Here is a 20,303-nt window from a genome sequence, read left to right as displayed (position 1 = left end):
AGGCCACCTGCCCTGGGGCCGCTTTGATCTGTGGCTGCAGTGCTCCCCTCTCTCCCTCTCCTCTTATGTGTCACACACAGCGTGCATCTCCCACTGTGTGTCACGGAACTGGGTCTGTGTGTGTTCGGCGGTGCTGTAACAAGGTCCCGCCCCCCCAGACCAGCTTGTGTGATAGTAGATGGAACACTGATTGAATCAGTGTTCCACCTATCACATGAGCCGGTCTAGGGCGGGCGGGACCTTGTTACAGCGCCGCCAAACACAGACACTGCTTCATTAAACAGAGCAGGAAATGCCCGCTGTGTGTGTGATCCAGGCAATGGTGAGTCTGTATTGATGGGCACAGTGAGGCTGCATTGATGAGCACAATGAGGCTGCATTCACAGGCACAGTAAAGCTGCATTTGATGGGCACAGTGAGGCTACAATGATGAGCACAGTGAGGCTGCATTAATGGGCTCAGTGATGCTGCATTTGATGGGCACAGTGAGGGTACATTGATGGGAACAGTGAGGCTGCATTGATGCGCACAGTGAGGTTACATTGATGGGCAGTGGTGAGGCTGCATTTATCTCTTGTATCATGTTCGCAGTCTTTGACCATCTCTTGTATCAAGTCCACAGTCTCTGACCATCTCTTATACTATGTCTGCAGTCTCTGACCATCTCTTGTACCATGTCTGCAGTCTCTGACCATCTCTTGTACCATGTCTGCAGTCTCTGACCATCTCTTGTACCATGTCTGCAGTCTCTGACCATCTCTTGTATCTTGTCTGCATTCTCTTACCAGCTTTAGTATAATGTCCTCAGTCTCTAACCATCTCCTGTATCATGACCACAGCCTCTGAGGCCCCGTACACACGACCGAGTTTCTCGGCAGAATTCAGCCAGAAACTCGATCGGAGCTGGATTCTGCCGAGAAACTCGGTCGTGTGTACACTTTTCAGCGAGGAAGCCGACGAGGAACTCGTCGGGCCAAATAGAGAACATGTTCTCTATTTTCTCGTTAGTCAATGAGGAAAGTCGGCCCGCCGAGATCCTCAGCGGCTTCAACACTGAACTCGATGAGGAACTCGATGTGTTTGGCACGTCGAGTTCCTCGGACATGTGTACGGGGCCTGACACCTTCTCTATCATGTCCGCAGCCTTTAAAAATCTCTTTTATAATGTCCGCAACCTCTGACCATCTCTTGTTCCATATCATGTCTGCAGTCTCTGAGGGAGTCTAGAGAGTCATGGGTGGGAGTGCCGCCAGGATGGGGGTCATGGGAGAAGTCAGACGTGTGTGGACTGTGGAGAGGAGACTATGGGATAAAACCAGAACCACCAAGCTGGAGCCCACTGACTGAGCCCTGCACGGTGCACCTAAGAGGAGGTCAGTGACAGCACTGCCAGGCCAGTCTGAAGGGGGGGGGGGTTCACTGATGTAAGGGGGGGGGTGAATACAATAATGCAAGGGGGCACTGATATAAAGGTTTCCCCTTTATATCAGTAACCCACCCCCCTTATCTTAGTGTATTCTTTTTGCAGAAGGTAGTCTCTGGTCAACAGAGCTCCCCCCACGTTCCCAGAGTTCCTGGGGTCCCCCTTGATGATTGACCACTTTGCTTTTATATATATATAAAAAGTCCTATGTACTTTCATATCTGTCTTCTCTATATATAATGCACTCTTCAAATGTGCTTTAAAATGCATGGTTTTCCCTTTCATGAACAAGAAAATAATGATGTTATCATTGTAGCGGAATATCACCTTTTTTTAATGTGATATAAAAGACTACTATTGCTGATCGAGAAGGATCAGCTCCCTCCTGTGGCCGAGATGAGTTAGAGCCACCTGTTGTTGACCTTTTGTTCTGGTACCGCAGAGAATGTTGGGGGATTGCGTACAGGGACAGAAGAGACTTCATTTGCCCTGGCCTGTAATAGACTACATTACCCAGAGAGCAGCTGTACAATCCCAGGATGCTTTGCCTTCCGCGCAGCCTGCTGGGGGAGGTAATTTAAGGGAGAGGACGTGTTTGGCGCGTTCTCTCGGGACCGCCTCTTCAACCTCGGAGGACACTTATGAAGTATCCCCACGGACAGTAGGCCGCAACTGTGTGAGCAGTCTTTGAAAAGAGTGCGGTTGATTTACTAAACCTGGAGAGTGCAAAATCTGGTGTAGCTCTGCATGGTAGCCAATTAGCTTCTAACTTGAGCTTGTCAATTAAGCTTTAACAAGAAAAAAAAAACTGGAAGCTGATTGGTTTCTATGCAGAGCTGCACTAGCTTGTGCCCTCTCCAGTTTTAATCAACCCCACTGTGTTCTGGCCTTAGGCTGGGTTCACATCGCAGCATGCTCCGGCTCACAGCAGGAGTCTGGTGAGTCTCCATTCAGCGTTTCAGGTCTGATTTCAGACCAAATTTTGGGCTGAATTCGGATCTGAAACAGACCAAAAGATGCACAGGATTCCTGTGAAATCCGCACTGGAGCAGCTGTGGAGAAATGTGAACTAGCTCCATAGAGAGCCGATCACAATCTCCTGCTATGCGAATTGGATGTGGGTGCGGGTTTCCCTGCATAAAATTTGCATAGCAGGAGATTGTGAATGGCTATGGAGCCAGTTCACACATCGCCGCAGTGACTTCGGTGCAAATTGCACAGGAGCCCTGTGCATCTTTTGGTTAGTTTCATGTCCGAACTCAACCCAAAATTCAGGCTGAAATCGGACCTGAAGGATGAATGGAGACTCATCGGACTCCTGCTGTGAGCCAGAGCATGCTGCGGTGTGAACCCAGCCTCAAGGTGAGGCGATCTGACCAGGCCGTCACCTGAGAGAGGTATTAAGGAAGGGGCCTTAGCAAGCCAAGCTGGCCAGTTTGTCATACCTATGTGACCAATATGACCACACTTACTAAGATCTCATGGCATGGGCATGGCAGGACATTGCCCGATAGGCAGGGCATTTTTTTAGCGGGAACACAGGGGAACACAGTTCCGGCACCTCCACCACTGAATTCATGTAATGGCAAGGAGTGCCGGGGTGTGCTGGAGGGTGTATTGATGCTGGCTACTGAAGGATATGGGAATCTATGGTTGCTGGGGTGCTCTATTCTTGCTGGGGGGGTATCAATTGTGGCAGGGAAGGATCTACTATTGCTGGCTACTGGAAAATCTAATAATGCTGGCTGCTGGGAGATCTATTGCTGCTGAGGGGTCATTTGTTGCTGGGAGGGATCTACTGTTGAGAAAGGAGTCTATAGTTGCTAGTTTCTGGGAAGGATCTACTGTTGCAGGCTACTGGAGAGTCTATTGATGCTGGCTGCTGTGAGATCTATTGGAGCTGGTGCAGTCTTTTGTTGCTGGGGGGTATTTTGTTTGAGGGGGTCTATTGTTGCTGTCTAAAGGGGATCTATACTGCTTTTCTTGGTATCATTAACAAATTCCATGGAAATGACTTGGCACTTAGCTTACTTGGTTATGTATTCTGTAAAATGGGCAGCACTAAGAGGTGGGTAGGAGGAACCAAGGGACAGTATTCGGAGGTGGGTAGGGGGCAGAGACAAGGGGTCACTTGGAAGGGAGGAGTACCTGCACCTATTCTCTGAGAAAAAAAAAGCAAACATATGTTTCTTCTGAACATAACTTTATAGGATGCATTAAGGTAAAAAAAACTTTTACCTTTACAACCCCTTTAAGCTTTGACAAAGAAAATCCTGGAAGCTGATCGGTTTCTATGCAGAGCTGCACCAGATTTTGTAAATCAACCCCAATGTGTGTAACTTTACATGCATTTAACTGTACCAAAAGTGTACAAGTGCAAATGAGGCCTTGGGTTCCCAGTATTCACTTTTCGGACAAATCCATAATAATGAAAACCAATAGCATTTCTAGGAGTAGGAGTATTCGGTGGACATATTTAAATGGCGTAAAATGACATTTTTATCTATCGAAATGTATTCAACTGTATAATAACATTTAAAGTGTATTTAGATTCTCAATCAAAAATATTTTACATTTTTGAAATTCCGTGTACAGGAAAATAATGACTGCTTCACTAAAAGCCTGAATACTCAATCGCATTGCACATAGGGGTCACAAGGGGGTGTCTAATAAACAATCTATCATTGATGCTATAACATGTGTTCCACGTTCCAAGGCTAGAAAAGCAATGACAATGGATCCTACATGACAGATTAAAATGGGAGTGTTGGGTGCACTGTATGTCTGGCATGAAAAACAAAACAAAAAACAGAGAATACACAATGGCTTCTGTCTTTCCTTTGTCTGCAGTAGTACCAGTTTGACCCCCTTCATCTTATTTAAAATTGACAATGAAAAAAGCAGCATCAAATCTGGTCATAGAGATTAAAGTCACACTCTGTGACAAATGATCCAATGTGGCATAATTGTTCATCCATCTTTCTATTCATGGGCATGCCATTTTACTACCTGGTGTCATGAGAAAACGAATGCCCTGTACACACGATCGGTTCATCCGATGAAAACGGTCTGATGTTTTTTTTCCATCAGATATCCGATGAAGCTGACTTTCATCAGTCTTGCCTACACACCATCAGTTAAAAAAAATGATCGTGTCAGAACGCAGTGACGTAAAACACAACGACGTGCTGAGAAAAATTTAATTCAATGCTTCCGAGCATGTGTCGACTTGATTCTGAGCATGCGTGGATTTTTAACTGATGGACGTGCCCACAGACTATCGTTTTTTTCTATCGTTTTTTTAACCATCAGATAATTTTAAAACAAGTTCCTATTTTTTTCACCTATGGATAAAAAAACGATGGGGCCCACACACAATCGGTTCGTCTGATGAAAACGGTCCATCAGACCGTTTTCATCAGAAAAACCGATCGTGTGTACGCGGCATAACAATGTCATGGGGGCAGTTATTTACACCAATGTCTCCTTGACTAGACTAAAGGCACACATATAGGAACAGAAAACACCTAAACATCCAGATAATTTGCAAAATGAAAATGTTGATTACTAATAACATTATGGCATTTCCTGGGTTTTATCATGATGCCCATATTCTCTTAAAGGGGTTGCTGGAGTCAAATGGCAGTTATAAATTTCAGTTACAAAATATTCCACCAGGATTTTCAGAGCTAATACAGTGCCATGTGACGGTTTCATGCTCTTCCTATAGATTATTTATATATGACTGTTGAGTCCAGATACAGGATTACAGTTCCATGTACACATATCTCCCATGAAAATAGATATTCCGGCATTCCATATGTAAATGATTTGATAGATTATTTGTTTTGAGATTATAATAGCACAGTTTTGTTTCACAATTATTGCACTATATGAACAATGAACGAATGGAAGAAGAGTGTAAACAACAGTTGTAAAATTATTCAACAATGTTTCATTTCCATAAAGCAGTAATTAAACATTATTTCTTTCTTGTGTTTTACGCTAGATAATAACATTATATTCAGAATAAATTTGACATTTATGTTTTAGAGTAGCTGCTAACCTTCAAGCTGCTTTAAACTGCTTTTGCATTTCCATCAATTTGTACTGGGAAAACAAACACCTGTGTATACAAGCCCTAAGGTTCTTGGTGCAACATAACCTCCTATTGCTTTTAGGAATGTACAGTGGAACCTCGGTTTAAGAGTAACTTGGGTTGAGAGCGTTTTGATTTGCAAGCAACTTTTTTTTTTTTAATTCTGACTCGGTTTGCGAGTGTTGACTCGCAAGACGAGCAGAATTCAAGCTAAATAGAAAATAGGCCTGCAGTACCTCATTTGGCCTGAGGTACGGGGGTGCAGGAGCAGAGAAAAGCCAAACATTGGCCTGCAGTACCTAATTTTGCCTGAGGTACGGGGGCGCAGGAAAAGAGCCGAAGTGTCTTTGGGCCTTTTCGGACGTTTTTGACGCTCTCAAATTATTTTAGTTTCCATTGACTTCAATAGGAAAACTCGCTTTGATATGCGAGCACTTTGGATTACGAGCATACTCCTGGAACAGATTATGCTCGTAATTCGAGGTTCAACTGTATTTCTTAAGACCTTTGCCACATTCAGGAGGACTCCTGGGAGGCACCATTCAACCTCTTATACATATGGGTTTGTTCTAAAGGTTATTGTTTTTCCTTAAAATAAAAAAGATGTTATATGCTTAACCGCTCTCTGCAAGAATGTTGCACAGTGGGGTCGCTTACCTCGTTTTCAGTACCAGCGCTATCTGCTCCTTCTTTCTTTGAGTGCTCTCTTAGTAAGTCGGCTGCTAAGGGGGCACCCGTACAGGCATGCTCCCAAGCCGGGCTGTGTGCATCGATAGACACACGCAGAATCAGCAAGCCACGCCCTCGTGCCCTCCTCACAGGAGTTTGACTGACAGCACAGGAACCTATAGCTCCCACTGCTCTCAGAGTCTCCTGTGAATCCAGGAAGTGAGAGGAGTGGTTCTGCAGCCAGGACAGCGCTAGATTGGTGAGAGGAATCTGGTAAGTGTTTAGGAATGGAAGAAGGGAATAGTTAATGGGGTGTTTTTTACTTAATGAATGCATTAAAGTGTAATACCAGTGAAACCCAAGGCTAATTTCACACTGGGGTGTCGTGGGCTTGGCGGTAAAGTGCTGGTATTTTTAGCGGCACTTTACCATTGTTTTTGCGGCGCTTTTCTACCACTAGCAGGAGGCCCTGCCTATTGATTTCAATGGGCAGGGGCGCTGTAGGAGCGATGTATTCACCGCTCCTACAGCGCCTCAAAGATGCGGCTGGCAGGACTTTTTTGAGCATCCTTCCAGCGCAACGCTCCAGTGTGAAAGCCCTCGGGCTTTCACATTGGAGTGAAAGAAGAGGCTTTTTTAAGGCGCTTTGCATGCGCTATTTTTAGCATTAGAGCGCCTGCAAAGCGCCTCAGTGTTAAAGGCCTAAGCCTAAACCTGCCCCCACCTCCATTCTAAGACTACCCTGTAAAAGGAAAGATGCCTATATGTACCTATTCTGAAGTCGTTGTGGTCCAGTAACATGATTGGGTCCCGGGTCTTCAGTGTAGAGGAGGAACAACCAATTGGCTGTCCGATAGTAAGCCTATGGGTGACGTAATGGTTAAGGCTTTACAGCCGTTGTCACTGATCTCTCCTTTACACTGAAGCTGCCGCTGGACAGAGATCATGTGACCGGACTGGAGCCACCTCAGAATAGGCAAGTATATAGGCATCTTTCCTTTTACAGGGTAGATAGAATAGGAATGGGGGTGGGAATATATGTAAGCAATTAGATATTAGAACCACTTTAAGTCACCTGATAATTTATTCTCTGGGACGCTCTTAGTGAGGTATTGGTCCTTGCGTCTGCACACTTGCTGTAGCTATTGTGGGGGGGGGGGGGACCCATTCTCCTTTGTGTTGAGTAAACACCAAAACACAGACTATTATCTTTATGGGCCCAGAGGCTGCAGAATGGGCATCAGGGTTATAGATAATGCATTGATGGTATTGAAACACAAAAAGGGTGGATAAATACATAAATCTTACAGGTGGATAGGAACAAAGTCAGTAATTGTGACAGGTAGACCTCCTAAAGACCCGTTGAAGTATCCAAGAATTAGAAGAAGCCAGAAACAAACTACACCTGTCAGCCAGGACAATACCCATACTGTAGAACGTTAAAGTATACCCTTTTATTTTTAAATGTTTCTGTTTTAAAGCGGAGGTCCACCCGAATTTTTTATTTTATTTTTAAAGCCAGTAGCTACAAATACTGCTGTCTTTTAAAAAATGGGCACTTACCTGTCTAGCATGCCCGCGATGTTGGAAGCCGAGGCCGAGCAATCGCTCGTCTCTCGGCTGCCCCCGCCACCATCCTCGGTGAGGGAATCAAGAAGTTAAGCGTTGCGGCTTCACTGCCCAGTTCCCTACTGCTCATCCGCAAGTAGCGTGGTGCGCCCTCACTGAGCCCCACTCTCTACTGGGACCAGTGTGTTTCCCAGGAGACAGGGAAGTTCAGTTTCATCAGTCCAAACCTACCGTGTGTATGCCCCATTGGACTTTTGTCCTTCAGACCAAAGTTTTAAAACTTGCTTTAAAATCGGACTGATGGACGCCTGACCATCAGTCAAAACCGATGGTTAGTACACAAAAGCATTGGTTCAAAACCCACGCATGCTCAGAATCAAGTCGACGCATGCTTGGAAGCATTGAACTTCGTTTTTTTCAGCACGTCGTGTGTTTTACGTCACCGCGTTCTGACCCGATCGGTTTTTGAACTGATGGTGTGTAGGCACATCAGACCATCAGTCTGCTTCATCGGTGAACCGATGAAACTGAACTTCAGCCCGTTTTCATCAGTTTGGACTGATCGTGTGTACAGGGCCTCAAAGGTGCCAAATGTGACACCGGAGGGGGGGGGGGGGTTCCAAAAAGCGGAAGTTCAATTTTTGGGTGGAACTCCACTTTAAAGTTACATAGTCTGGTTTTAAAAATACATAAGTCTATCTGGTTCAACTAATAGAAAAAAAAAACACACCCGCATGTACACACACACACCCTCCATATACACAATGCTATACTTAATAGTCTTTAAAAAAGTTATACATAAGGAGTACAATTATGAATATGTATTCAAGTACATTCCATATTTGATCTTAAAAAAAGTAAAAATGCATGATAGAAAAATGAATGCATATGTTTTGTTTTATGAATTAATCCTACTATATGATATACCAAAAAGACCATAGCTACTGCAAGCAGTCTAAGCAGCTATACACTCTGCAATAACCAACATAACGTGAACCTGTCACTGTTAACGGACCGTAAATTATCATGCACTGAACCTGCAATACATTAGGTTCCCTAAATAGATCTGTAAGGCACAAGATACCTTTAACCCTGAACCTAGAGCATATGCTGTATACAAATGCTGCCTTACTTTTAAGTCTCCTGCATCCTAATGGATTGCAAGCCCCCTGAGTATCTGTTAAGAGGAATTTGAATTGCATTGCACTGTGGGATGCAGTGGATGTACAATAAGTAACTCTGTCTTTACTTTGTTTTCTGTGTACCTCATTCAAACGTGAATGTGTGGTGGTGTGCAGGAAAAAAAATGCTGCTTTACAGATGTGGTGTGAAGTCCATGTACTAAATTTATATACTAAATTGATATTGTGAATGAAATGGGGGAATTCCTCCTGCAGCTCTCTTATGTTATGCCAGCGGGGAGACTTCCCTGCCATGGCACAACACAACGATTAGTGTTGCCAGCTATAGCCGGCGGCATTAATTGTTTGGGAAAAACCTGACAGGCTGGTCATACACAAGTCGATCGATAGATTGACAACCATACATGGATCGATATTCAGCCAGTCCCTGCTGCTTTAGTCCCTCGCTATAATTGGTGGCTTCACTTATAGGGAAACATAAAGTGTCAGGTCTGAGGTTGACCTAAGTGAAGATTTGCATAATAGAGAGCCTTAGTTTTTGGGGCACCCAGGTAGTTTATAAAAATGCCGGTGACTTGTCCTCAATGTTCCCCTAACGGGGAAGTTCCTTCACTGACTGCGCAGGCGCAAACTTCCCGACGGAAATCTCCGAACCTCGCTCGGCATCCAGGCTCATTCTTTAACATCCCCGTGGATTGGAGGATGTTAAAAAAAGAGCCAGGAGGCCGAGCGAGCCGTCCGAGCGCAGCGAGGACGTGAGGCCGACTGGCCACTTACCTCGAAATCCACGTCGCCCTGGATGCCGGCCGCGGTTCGGGGATTTCCGTCAGCAAGTTTGCGCCTGCGCAGTCCTTGAAGGAACTTTCCCGATAGCTGGAACCGTCTCAGCACATCAGTTTGCGCATGCGCTGGAACTTCCACGATAGCTGGAACCAGCACGGCAGATCACCGGCAGCATTTAACATAAGGACAGCCCTTTACCTAAACAGAAACTTAGATGACAATTTGCATACAACATGCTCTAAGATCCCTGGGGTCCTTAGGTGCTCTGTTGGTCAGTCCAAGGTTAACTTTAAACTTTAATTCAATCTGCTCTTTAGTCCCTTTTGGCTACGAGCGCCTATGGGAAAAAATGCCCTTATTTATTAAATGTAATTCATTTGCATCATAAGCCATGCATAGTTACATAAGTAGGTGAGGATGAAAAAAGACACAAGTCCAACCTATGTTATTTTCTCCTAATAAACAGTATAATTCTAAAAAGCCCCTTCCAACCTATAAATGAAGACACAACATACACATATAAATGTAGAGAGACAGGTGGCTTATATCGGAAATACCTACCTTTATAAAGATCCTGGAGCAGTCAGTGAAGTGGTTGATGATGGATGTACAACAAAGGTCGTCTGGTCCATTCAGTGGTCTGAACCTTGAGGATGAAGGATACAGATGGTGTTCATTGTGTCCAGCTCCGGCTCCTTATTCCCAAGATGGGTGGTGTGGGTCTGCAGGTTTATATATGTGCTGCATACATGCTGTTACGTTGGGTCTTCTAATTCTATTTTTGTTTTGTTTTTCAGATGTGATGATCAGTATGAGATGAAATGAGCAAATATCGGATTCTTCCACACTAACTACATGATGCTGGATCTCCTTAAATGTAAAATGACCTTCCTTGCAATGCCCCTCTTAGAGTTGGGAGGATGGGATAATGCAGTGTGCTTTTACAAGGAGGAGTGGCTATGAGGACCAAACTGCATTTTCAGTCGGTCGCTGGAGAAGTGTTAGGGATGCTAAAGCTCCAAATCCTTTACGGATTCCTCTAAATGAATACCACTAGCTAACTCCATCTCTGCATCCAGCATAATGCATTCACAAAAGAAATGTCAGATGGCTACCATTGCTCTAAGAGGGGAGGCATCAACAGGTGCACCAGCTAATACTTGGGGATTTAGAACCATGCTCACTAATACTGTAATACTAAGTCTAGAAATATAACATAGTGATGACACTTTGTGCTGGAGATGGGTGACGGTGTAAACATTCAGAAATAATATGAGATATTCTGCCACACTCCCCCTGCATTCCTTGCAGTGGTTCAGCCCAAACATGAGCTGTCTGCAGTGTGAACAGAAGGCAGCTCTGTTGCTGGGTTGTGCTAGTGTTCAGCTTGGAGTGGGAACAATTGCAATGCCTATGTGTGTGCTTTTGTTTGCATGTTCCCTTTCAGGGACATAGAAATAATGTGTCATAGAAATAAAACATTATTTAATGTTTTATTTTCATAACCAGGGATACTGACAGGCAGAAAAATTGCTTACATAATGTACACAGCATTTGCAGACATAAATAAAAGAATAGCATGACAATTTTATAATATATTTTTACATTACACTGATCTGTGTTATTTGTTATCATGAGGGCTTACACAGCCCTTCATCTGAATAATTGGATTATTACTGAGCTGATTTTTTTTTTTTTTAAATCAATCAAGTTTACAAAGATAACATATAGACAATAAAGAGAAAAAAAGGGTCACTTAGACATACAGGGCCAGATTCACGTACAATTTTGTGCGGGCGTAACGTATCTGATTTACGTTACGCCTCCGCAACTTAGACGGGCAAGTGCTGTATTCTCAAAGCACTTGGGGCCAGATTCACAGTGAGAGTACGCCGGCGTATCTACATACGCCGGTGCACTTTCAAATTTGCCGCGTCGTATCTTTATTTTGAATTTTCAAACAAAGATACGACGGCATTTGGCTAAGATCCGACAGGCGTACGGCTTCGTACGCCTTCGGATCTTAGGATGCAATACTTCGGCGCCCGCTGGGTGGAGTTCGCGTCGTTTTCCGCGTCGGGTATGCTAATTACCTGTTGACGGCGATCCACGAAGGTACGCGTGGCCGTCACATTCTCTTACATCATCGCTAGTCGGCTTTTCCCGGCATAAAGTTACAGCTGCTATTTCGTGGCTTAAATTTAGAATGCCAATGTTAAAGTATGGCCGTCGTTCCCGCGTCAAATTTAAAATTGTTTTTTTTTGCGTAAGTCGTCCGTGAATAGGAAAGGACGTAACGCACGTCGCCGTTCAAAAAATTACGTCGGTGCGACGTCATTTCGCGCAAAGCACGGCGGGAAATTTCTAAACGGAGCATGCGCAGTACGTTCGGCGCGGGAACGTGCCTAATTTAAATGATACACGCCCCATTTGAATTAGACGGGCTTGCGCCGGACGGCTTTACGCTACCCTGTCGCAAGTTTACAGGCAAGTGCTTTGTGAATCAAGCACTTGCGCTGAAAACTTGCGGCGGTGTAACGTAAATGGGATACGTTACGCCGCCGGATTTGTACATGAATCTGGCCCTTGCTCCGTAAGTTGCGGCGGCGTAGCGTAAATCGGCCGGCGTAAGCCTGCCTAATTCAAATTTGGATCAGGGGGGCGTGTTTTATGTAAATCTATTGTGACCCGACGTGATTGACGTTTTTCCCGAACGGCGCATGCGCCGTCCGCGGAATTTTCCAGTGTGCATTGCTCCAAAGTACGCCGCAAGGACGTCATTGGTTTCGACGTGAACGTAAATGACGTCCAGCCCCATTCACGGACGACTTACGCAAACGACGTAACTTATTCAAATTTCGACGCGGGAATGACGGCCATACTTAACATTGGTACGCCTCACTTATGCCTCATATAGCAGGAGCAACTATACGCCGGGAAAAGCCTAACATAAACGTCGTAACTTTACCGCGTCAGTCGGGCGTACGTTCGTGAATTTGCGTATCTAGCTGATTTACATATTTCGACTCGTAAATCAGCTTACACGCCCCTAGCGGTCAGCGGAAAAATGCAGTTACGATCCGACGGCGTAAGAGACTTACGCCTGTCGGATCTAATGGATATCTATGCGTAACTGATTCTAAGAATCAGGCGCACAGATACGACGGGTCGGATTAGGACTTACGACGGCGTACATGGCGCTGCGCCGTCGTAAGTCCTTTCAGAATCTGGCCCTAATTCTTTGATATGTGGTACAATTAGAGTCGAATGTATTTTTATTAGCATATTGAGAAAACAAAATACCATGACATGAACTAGGCACGGAGGACAATTACATAGAATAAACAACAGGGATTACATGGTGAGCAAGTAACAGTGCCAGTCCCCAAGGAGGGTGCAGGTAATCATCACTTAAGGTATACATTGAAGTTAGAACAATTTACAGATATGTGGTACAATTAAAAGGTTTCCCAGTAATAAGTTGTAAGTGACATACAGACATACCTGAGTGATATAAAGATAGAAAATTTATGAAATATAAGGGCGAGGAATGTCGACTCACCCCCGGGCACCCCAGTCGGGATCATGCTGTGCCCAGTAGGAGTGCCGCAACCCCCACCTCTCCCGTTAAGGTTGGTGATTCTAGTTAATCAGATAGCTTAGTGACAATCTAAGTGCTAAAACAAGATTGATCAAGAAAACATACAAGAGAAGCTAAAGTAACTGAACAAGAAATTAAATAAATTAAAGAAAATAAAACTTATTTAACTCTTCTGCGTCTTTGTATACCAATCCACCCATTTCCCCCAAATTTTATTGGTTTTGTTTTGATTATTTTGGGTTAAGGCGTATAACATCTCGTGTGCTGCATGGGTATTAGTTGCACTTATCACTTCCTTCAGTGAAGGAGTCATTTGATCTGTCCAATGTCGCATTATTGTTAGTCTGGCGCTCAAAAGGATGTGAACGGTATAATAATCTGTTTCCTGGCGTCATTTGTACTTTGATTTTCAATACTTGTGCAATTATGTCTTACACCCCCTTCCAGTAAGCAATTCATTTTGGGCAGGGCCATAGTATGTGGTACAGTGTTCCCACTGCTCCACAACTCCTCCAACAGGTGTTAGGCCTAGTACACACGAGAGGATTTATCCGCGGATACGGTCCAACGGACCGTTTCCGCGGATAAATCCTCTCGAGGATTTACGCGGATTTGGATCCGATGGAGTGTACTCACCATAGGATCGAAATGCGCGCCGAAATCCCATCGCGATGACGTGTCGCGCCGTCGCCGCGATGATGACGCGGCGACGTGCACGACGCGGTCATATAAGGAATTCCACGCATGCGTCGAATCATTACGACGCATGCGGGGGATCCATTCGGACGGATTGATCCGGTGAGTCTGTACAGACCATGGATGGATTCAAGCGGATAGATTTGAAAGCATGTCTTCAAATTTTTATCCGCTTGAAATCCATCCCAGGGGATAAAAATCTGCGGAAACAGATCCGCTGGGTTGTACACACCAGCGGATCTATCCGCTGGAACTGATCCGCAGATCAATTCCAGCGGATAGATCCTCTCGTGTGTACGGGGCCTCAGAGCTGTGCAGGGAAAATTTGGCTATTCTGTAGGGCGTTAGATACCATCTAAAAAAAATATTTTTGTGACACTTCTCACAGGTTAACACATTTGGTTTCAGCGTACGTGATGCAAAGCGCCTGTCCCCACTGATCTAGGGAGTAAGAGAAGTCTAGATCCCTCTCCCATGCAATCATATGGGAGGTTTTGGACATCATGTCTTTGTTATTTAACAGATTATAGAACAATGAAATGCCTTTAAACTGATTTATTTTAATAAACATATAACCAACATACTGCTACTACAGCACCCAACCCATCATAAGGCCCATAAACATGATCAGACTTTTTGACAACAACGGTCCGACGGACGTGTTTTATTGGAAAATCCGACCGTGTGTATGCTCCATCGGACAATTGTTTTTGGTTTATCATCGGACAAATGTTCGCTGTGAATGCTCTCAAACTTTCCGGCAACAAATGTGCTACGTCGGCTCATCCGATCGTGTGTACACAAGTCCATCGGACTAAAGTCCAAAGTACAAACATGCACGCTCGGAAGCAAGGACCAGCCAGAAGCGTTCTGTCTTGTAAAACTAGCGTTCGTAATGGAGATATCACATTCATGAAGCTGCAAATTATGAAATCTCGAAATGCAGCGCACATTCTCTTCTTCTTTATAATGGCTTAATAATAAAGCTGCTTTTCTGGTGATACTGACAGAGTAATAACAAAGTATTTACAAAGGATTTGTGTTCTAGTGATATCAATAAGATTATTTTTTTTTGTGTTAAGTTAGCACAACCCCATTATCCCCTAATAGTTTTGAAGATCAAAGCTCCAGCTCTATTTGTGTCCTTTGTTCTTAATTTTAGATATGTACCTGCCTACTCCCACTGTCATTAGAAGTTAAACACATAAGCAAGTGTTTTTTGTATTCATTTTTTATTTTGAATAGTAAGCACAAGAATGGCATATCAAAATCAAGAGGAAGGCAGCAATGGATCAACTGGTGGAATTCGTGAAGCCTCTGTACCCCAGGGCAGACATCAATTATGCTAAGACCAAAATTGGGAACCTGAGCAGTGCATACAATAGGGAGCACAAGAAAGTCGTGGACTCCAAGAGATCAGGAGCAGCAGCAGATTGGATATATGTCCCCAGGCTGTGGTACTACAACAGGCTGCGATTTTTGACAGACAAGACCGAACCATGCCCATTGCTCTCCACACTTCTTTCCACATCAGCTGAGGTCATTTTGTTTCTTGTGCATTCAGTACAAAAATAAAATAAAAAAATTAGTAGACATATTCTCTGTCATCAAAACAAACTGAAACCAAAAGAGCAAATGATACACAGAAAAGAAACTAAAGCATAACCAAGAAAATCATACTTAAAAATAAAATATATAAATTAGTAGCCCCGAAACTTTACCTGCCAAGTATAGCTACCTTGGCCCATTGTTAGGGATCAATTGGTTTCACTCTAAGTCTGTAATTGCTGCACTTCTCTCTTTTGCTGCTAGGTGGCTGGGCACTTGGTGACATTAGATAAGACAAGGGCAATGCAAGGTCAGATTATGTGTATATGGGGTATCTCAGCCAATGGCCAGGGGTTTTCTTAAGTCCCTTGGCCTGCTGGAAAAACATATATTTGGGTGGAGTCAGGTGATCACTATTCTGTGCCACCTGGACGGTTGTCTGGGTGGACGTGTGTTGTACTGCCCAGGCTAATTGGTCGGTGTTTGAGGCTATCCTGGGCACATCTGGCTGCTAGGCTATCAGAGGGCCTATCAAGAAGCAAGAGAGCAGCGCAGGGTTGGGATTGCGGCTTGCAGTTTTTCCCGGCTGGAGAACCTGTTGTGGTGAGAGGTAGAGGGGAAGCTGTCGCCACTAAGGAACCAAGCACCTTATTACCAGGGACCACAATGAGTAGCTGAAGCAGGTACCGGAGCAGAATTCTTACCAACCGGGGACAGGGAAGAATCTGTAAACTTCAGCAGGTATCAAGCCAGGGACCCAGCCAGTGGAGGTGACTCTTGCAGAGCAGCTTGATAAGTATCTGGAGTGCCAAGCTAGGGACCCAGCAGAGAATGCTTGAGGAAGATACTACAGTGAAGATTGGATGAGCTCAAGGGATTCAGTGGCAGTGAATCATCTAGTCCAGTGACAGAGAGACTGGGAGCTCAGTGGGTTGAAGAACTACAAGAAGTGATTGTAGTGGGAGTGACGTAACTGTTACACTTTGTGTTAGAAATTGTTAAAGACTCTATCCATAGGAGACAGCTATCCTACACATGCAGATGTGACATCTTGCTGGATGCCTTTCCCTGCATGGCTGTCCCCATGTAGAAGTCTCAGAGTCTGCTAATTAACATTGCAACTGCCTAAGGGTGTCCTGGCCCTAACCCTCTCTCCCAAACTTCTGTTCAAGAGAAATAAAATCTCTTTGCATTCAAGAAGGGTCTGGCGCCCAATGAATCTAACTTGCATTACACCCACTATGCCTCACAACCCACCATATACCGAAGGATATCAGCTATCTCTGGCCCTAGAGGTTCTCATTAGACTGAAGGGGGCCTGGGACCTTGCTACATGACATAACAGCTAAAAAATTATATTTGCAAGAAGAAAATTTGTGTTAAAAAAATACCTCACTGACCTTTGTAGTGTAGTGTGTTACTATGCGCTGTGTTTCCGAATAAGGGTCAGGTCTGGTTTTAGCAATGCTGGGGTGCACTAGCAGTCCATTCAAAATGAATGGCCTGCCTTAACACAATAAATGTTAATGCACAACATAACATAAGTAATATCAGAAATAAATACAATAAAACATCTTAGGCATCAGAAACCACTCACTGATTCAGATCTAGGTCTAATCTACTTATATTTACATTTGTTTGGTGTCATCATTTGCTGAAGAGATTTAGTTAATATTTGACCGTATACAACAATCCCTGTCCCTAAAGGAGCTTAAAATCGTATGTGCCTACTACAGTAATACAGATACATCAAGAAGAAACACACTCAAATGTGAGGAGATTGTACAATTTCCATAAAGACCATTTATAAAGGGTGTTGTAGATCTCTTTAGAATTCCGCTGGCCACTGCACAGAAAGTGCCGAATTCCCATCGCGATGACGTGTCGCGCCGTCGCCGCGATGATGACGCTGCGACGTGCGCGACGCTGTCATATAAGGAATTCCACGCATGCGTCGAATCATTACGACGCATGCGAGGGATGGGTTCGGACGGATCGATCCGGTGAGTCTGTACAGACCACCGGATCGATCCGCTGGAGCCGATTCCAGCAGATAGATTTCTTAGCATGTTAAGAAATTTTTATCCGCTGGAAATCGGTCGGCCCGAAATATATCCGCGGATAAATATCCGCCGGATCGTACACACCAGCGGATCTATCTGCTGAAACCAATCCGTGGATCAATTTCAGCGGATCGATCCTCTCGTGTGTACGGGGCCTAAGTGACTACAGCTGTCGCAGACAGATACATGAATATGTTGATGTCGGGAGCTTAGTTTGGAGTGTCCATACTCCCTCTCTCCTCGACCACTGTGCCTGTCACACTAATAGACTCATGGCCAAGGAGTAGTAGGGGTGGACAAAGCTTTTTGAGGATCTGAAAGAATAGTTCCATATCAGGTCCGCCTTACTCTTGCTTGACAGTGCATGGCAGTGGGAAGATCCATGACTGCTATTGTGATGTTCCTGTAGTGCCCCCTTACTTTCAGTATGGGCACTACGCTAAAGTTAGTGGGGAATGGGAGAGTTACCTTGCTCCCATTCTGAATTTGTTAAAGTTGGGACTTCTGTCACTCCAGAAACGTCCACTAGGTCAGTCTGTGCTCCAGGAATGCAATACCATCCCTGGCCGGCAGTTGGCGCCAGAGGGGTTCTGACAGAGCAACTTTCCCCAGCAGCCAATCAGAGAAGTTTCTCCCTCGCAAGGCATGCTGGGAGGGGTATATCTAGGACAGGTGTCATGTGCTAACCAAGTTTCACGCGGCCCACCAGGTCAAAGTTGCAGTCTACATAAACCCTCATCCTGAGGTAAAAAGGGACTCCAGTGACTTACTGGATTCTCGGTTCTATTGAAAGGATCCCAGGCTGGGTGCCGTTCGATTGGGGAGCCGGCTTGAGGGGAACCCGGAGGCAGGTTGTCCAACAGGGCTTGAGCGAGCCAATCGGGGATCTAGTGACCGGAATGGTGACAGGTACGTGCTGCTGTCATCCGGTGACCTATGCTACAAACCTACTGGGAGGATTTGCTCAATCTATCCATCTAGCTCACCTAAAAGTAGTTGGCCTGTGGCAGAGGCCCTAGAGCCGGGTCTGTAGGAGAGATCTGTTCCTCCTAGAAAATCCTAAGTGACGCTTCGGCTGCCAGGCTTGTGAGAGGGGTCTGTCTGGGGGCACTTTACCCACTCCAACTAGAGTGGCGACGAATAACAGTTTGGTACTCTATTGAGCAAGTACTGCTCAATTAATATCTGGGCCTGACACTGCAAGGTTCTTCTTTCTTCTTCATCAACCTGCTCTTCCCACTTAATGTTGATGTTGGCCGTGTTTGGCCTGGAATAAAGCATTGGAAAACTCTTTATTCACTGTCTGGACTTTCACTCACTGCTTTGTTCTCCAACTGCACCCATATGCCACATTAAGGTAACTCAGTATGCCGATCCCAAAAACAAACCAGCGGCTCCTGCGGGGGAAGCGATACATCCCACTGCCATTTGCTGTCAATCAAAACTAAGGCAGATCTGACAGGGAACTAGTCTCCAAGAACTCATCAGGCTTCTCCCATACAGTGACAGGAATACAGGAATTTTCCATGGCCATATTCGGTTGACATCACCTGTATTCCTGGCTCATTTCTTCACATTTAGTTTTCGGCCAGGGATTATACATGACATCTTCCCAGCACTGACATACCCTATTCTGAGTACTGGCATCAGGGCCACAATCAGAGGAGCCTGCCTATACACATGTTCAGTAAGAACAGGGGAGAACATAGCTCAACGGACAGGCTCCTCCTCCACTCGCCTACAGCTTCCTTTGTTTGGCCGGCAGGTGGGCGGGGCGTCTGCCACGTGACCAGTGGTAGAGCATGGTTCATTCAGACTAGAGGAGAGAGATGAGAGAAAAGGGCCATTTGGCATGATCAGTCACTGACAGCCAGGATCGATTCGGAGCTTGGTTGGTGGCGCCGACACTGAAGAGGAAGGGGGGTAATCACATGTGGTAGCTAGTATTTTTAGGCTTAATGTGTCCCAGCCCCAAACAGTATAATGATACATAGAACAATGCCCAAGGGACTTTAAGAGACACATTAAAATTGATTTAAAAAAATTGTTAAATTTTATTAAAGAAACACGGCTTAAAAAGATTCATATCTAATTTTTTCCCATCAGGGGAACTAGTGATGCTGGTACATTTTTCCCTTCCTGTTACACCCCGAAGCTGAAGCATTTTTTTTTACCTCCTGTGACACAACCAATACCAGTGCATTTTACCTCTGCCATTGTTACCCCATATTTAACTATGTGCGCTACTAAAATACTCCTCAATTTTCTGTGATGCACACAGCACATTGTAACTGTTACACCTATATCTCCATTGTGCACCCTGCTTTAAGCCCCTTTCTTTGACCCCCCCCCCTGTAGGGGTGCAGACTGGAGCTGATTGACTTTAGGCAGTCCCAGTGTGTTTGTTCGGGTGGCCCCCGTTGAGAGAGATTTCAGTACAGGAATAGTAAAGACAGGAACACGGTGTATCTGAAATCATTCTCTGACTTTCACTGATAATACAAAGACAATTATATGCATTACAAAAAGGGAGGGACCGTAATACATTAATTTGGGTAGTGAGCAAAGAAATATTATGTTGGCAATATGTGATTGGTTAATACAAATACTACGTGTTCTTGTACTCATTAAAAACAGACTTCTTATCCATTAAAAAGGCTTAGTAAGTGAAAACAACACCTGCATAATATAATTGTGAGAGAAGGGAACA

General features: G+C 44.7%; 1 protein-coding gene across 1 annotated transcript in view; it reads right to left on the bottom strand.

Annotated features, from left to right (window-relative positions):
- MANEAL (mannosidase endo-alpha like) overlaps positions 1–10,809 on the bottom strand; it is a 53,605-nt gene extending 42,796 nt beyond the window's left edge. Inside the window, exon 1 of the mRNA XM_040337202.1 lies at positions 10,247–10,809. The gene's annotated coding sequence lies outside the window, so the exon portion shown is untranslated. The remainder of the gene's footprint in view (positions 1–10,246) is intronic.
- Between the last annotated feature and the right edge of the window lie 9,494 nt (positions 10,810–20,303).

Source organism: Rana temporaria, chromosome 2 (genome assembly GCF_905171775.1).
Source record: "Rana temporaria chromosome 2, aRanTem1.1, whole genome shotgun sequence".
NCBI classification, from domain to species: Eukaryota; Metazoa; Chordata; class Amphibia; order Anura; family Ranidae; genus Rana; species Rana temporaria.
This window is presented reverse-complemented; position numbering and strand designations above follow the sequence as displayed.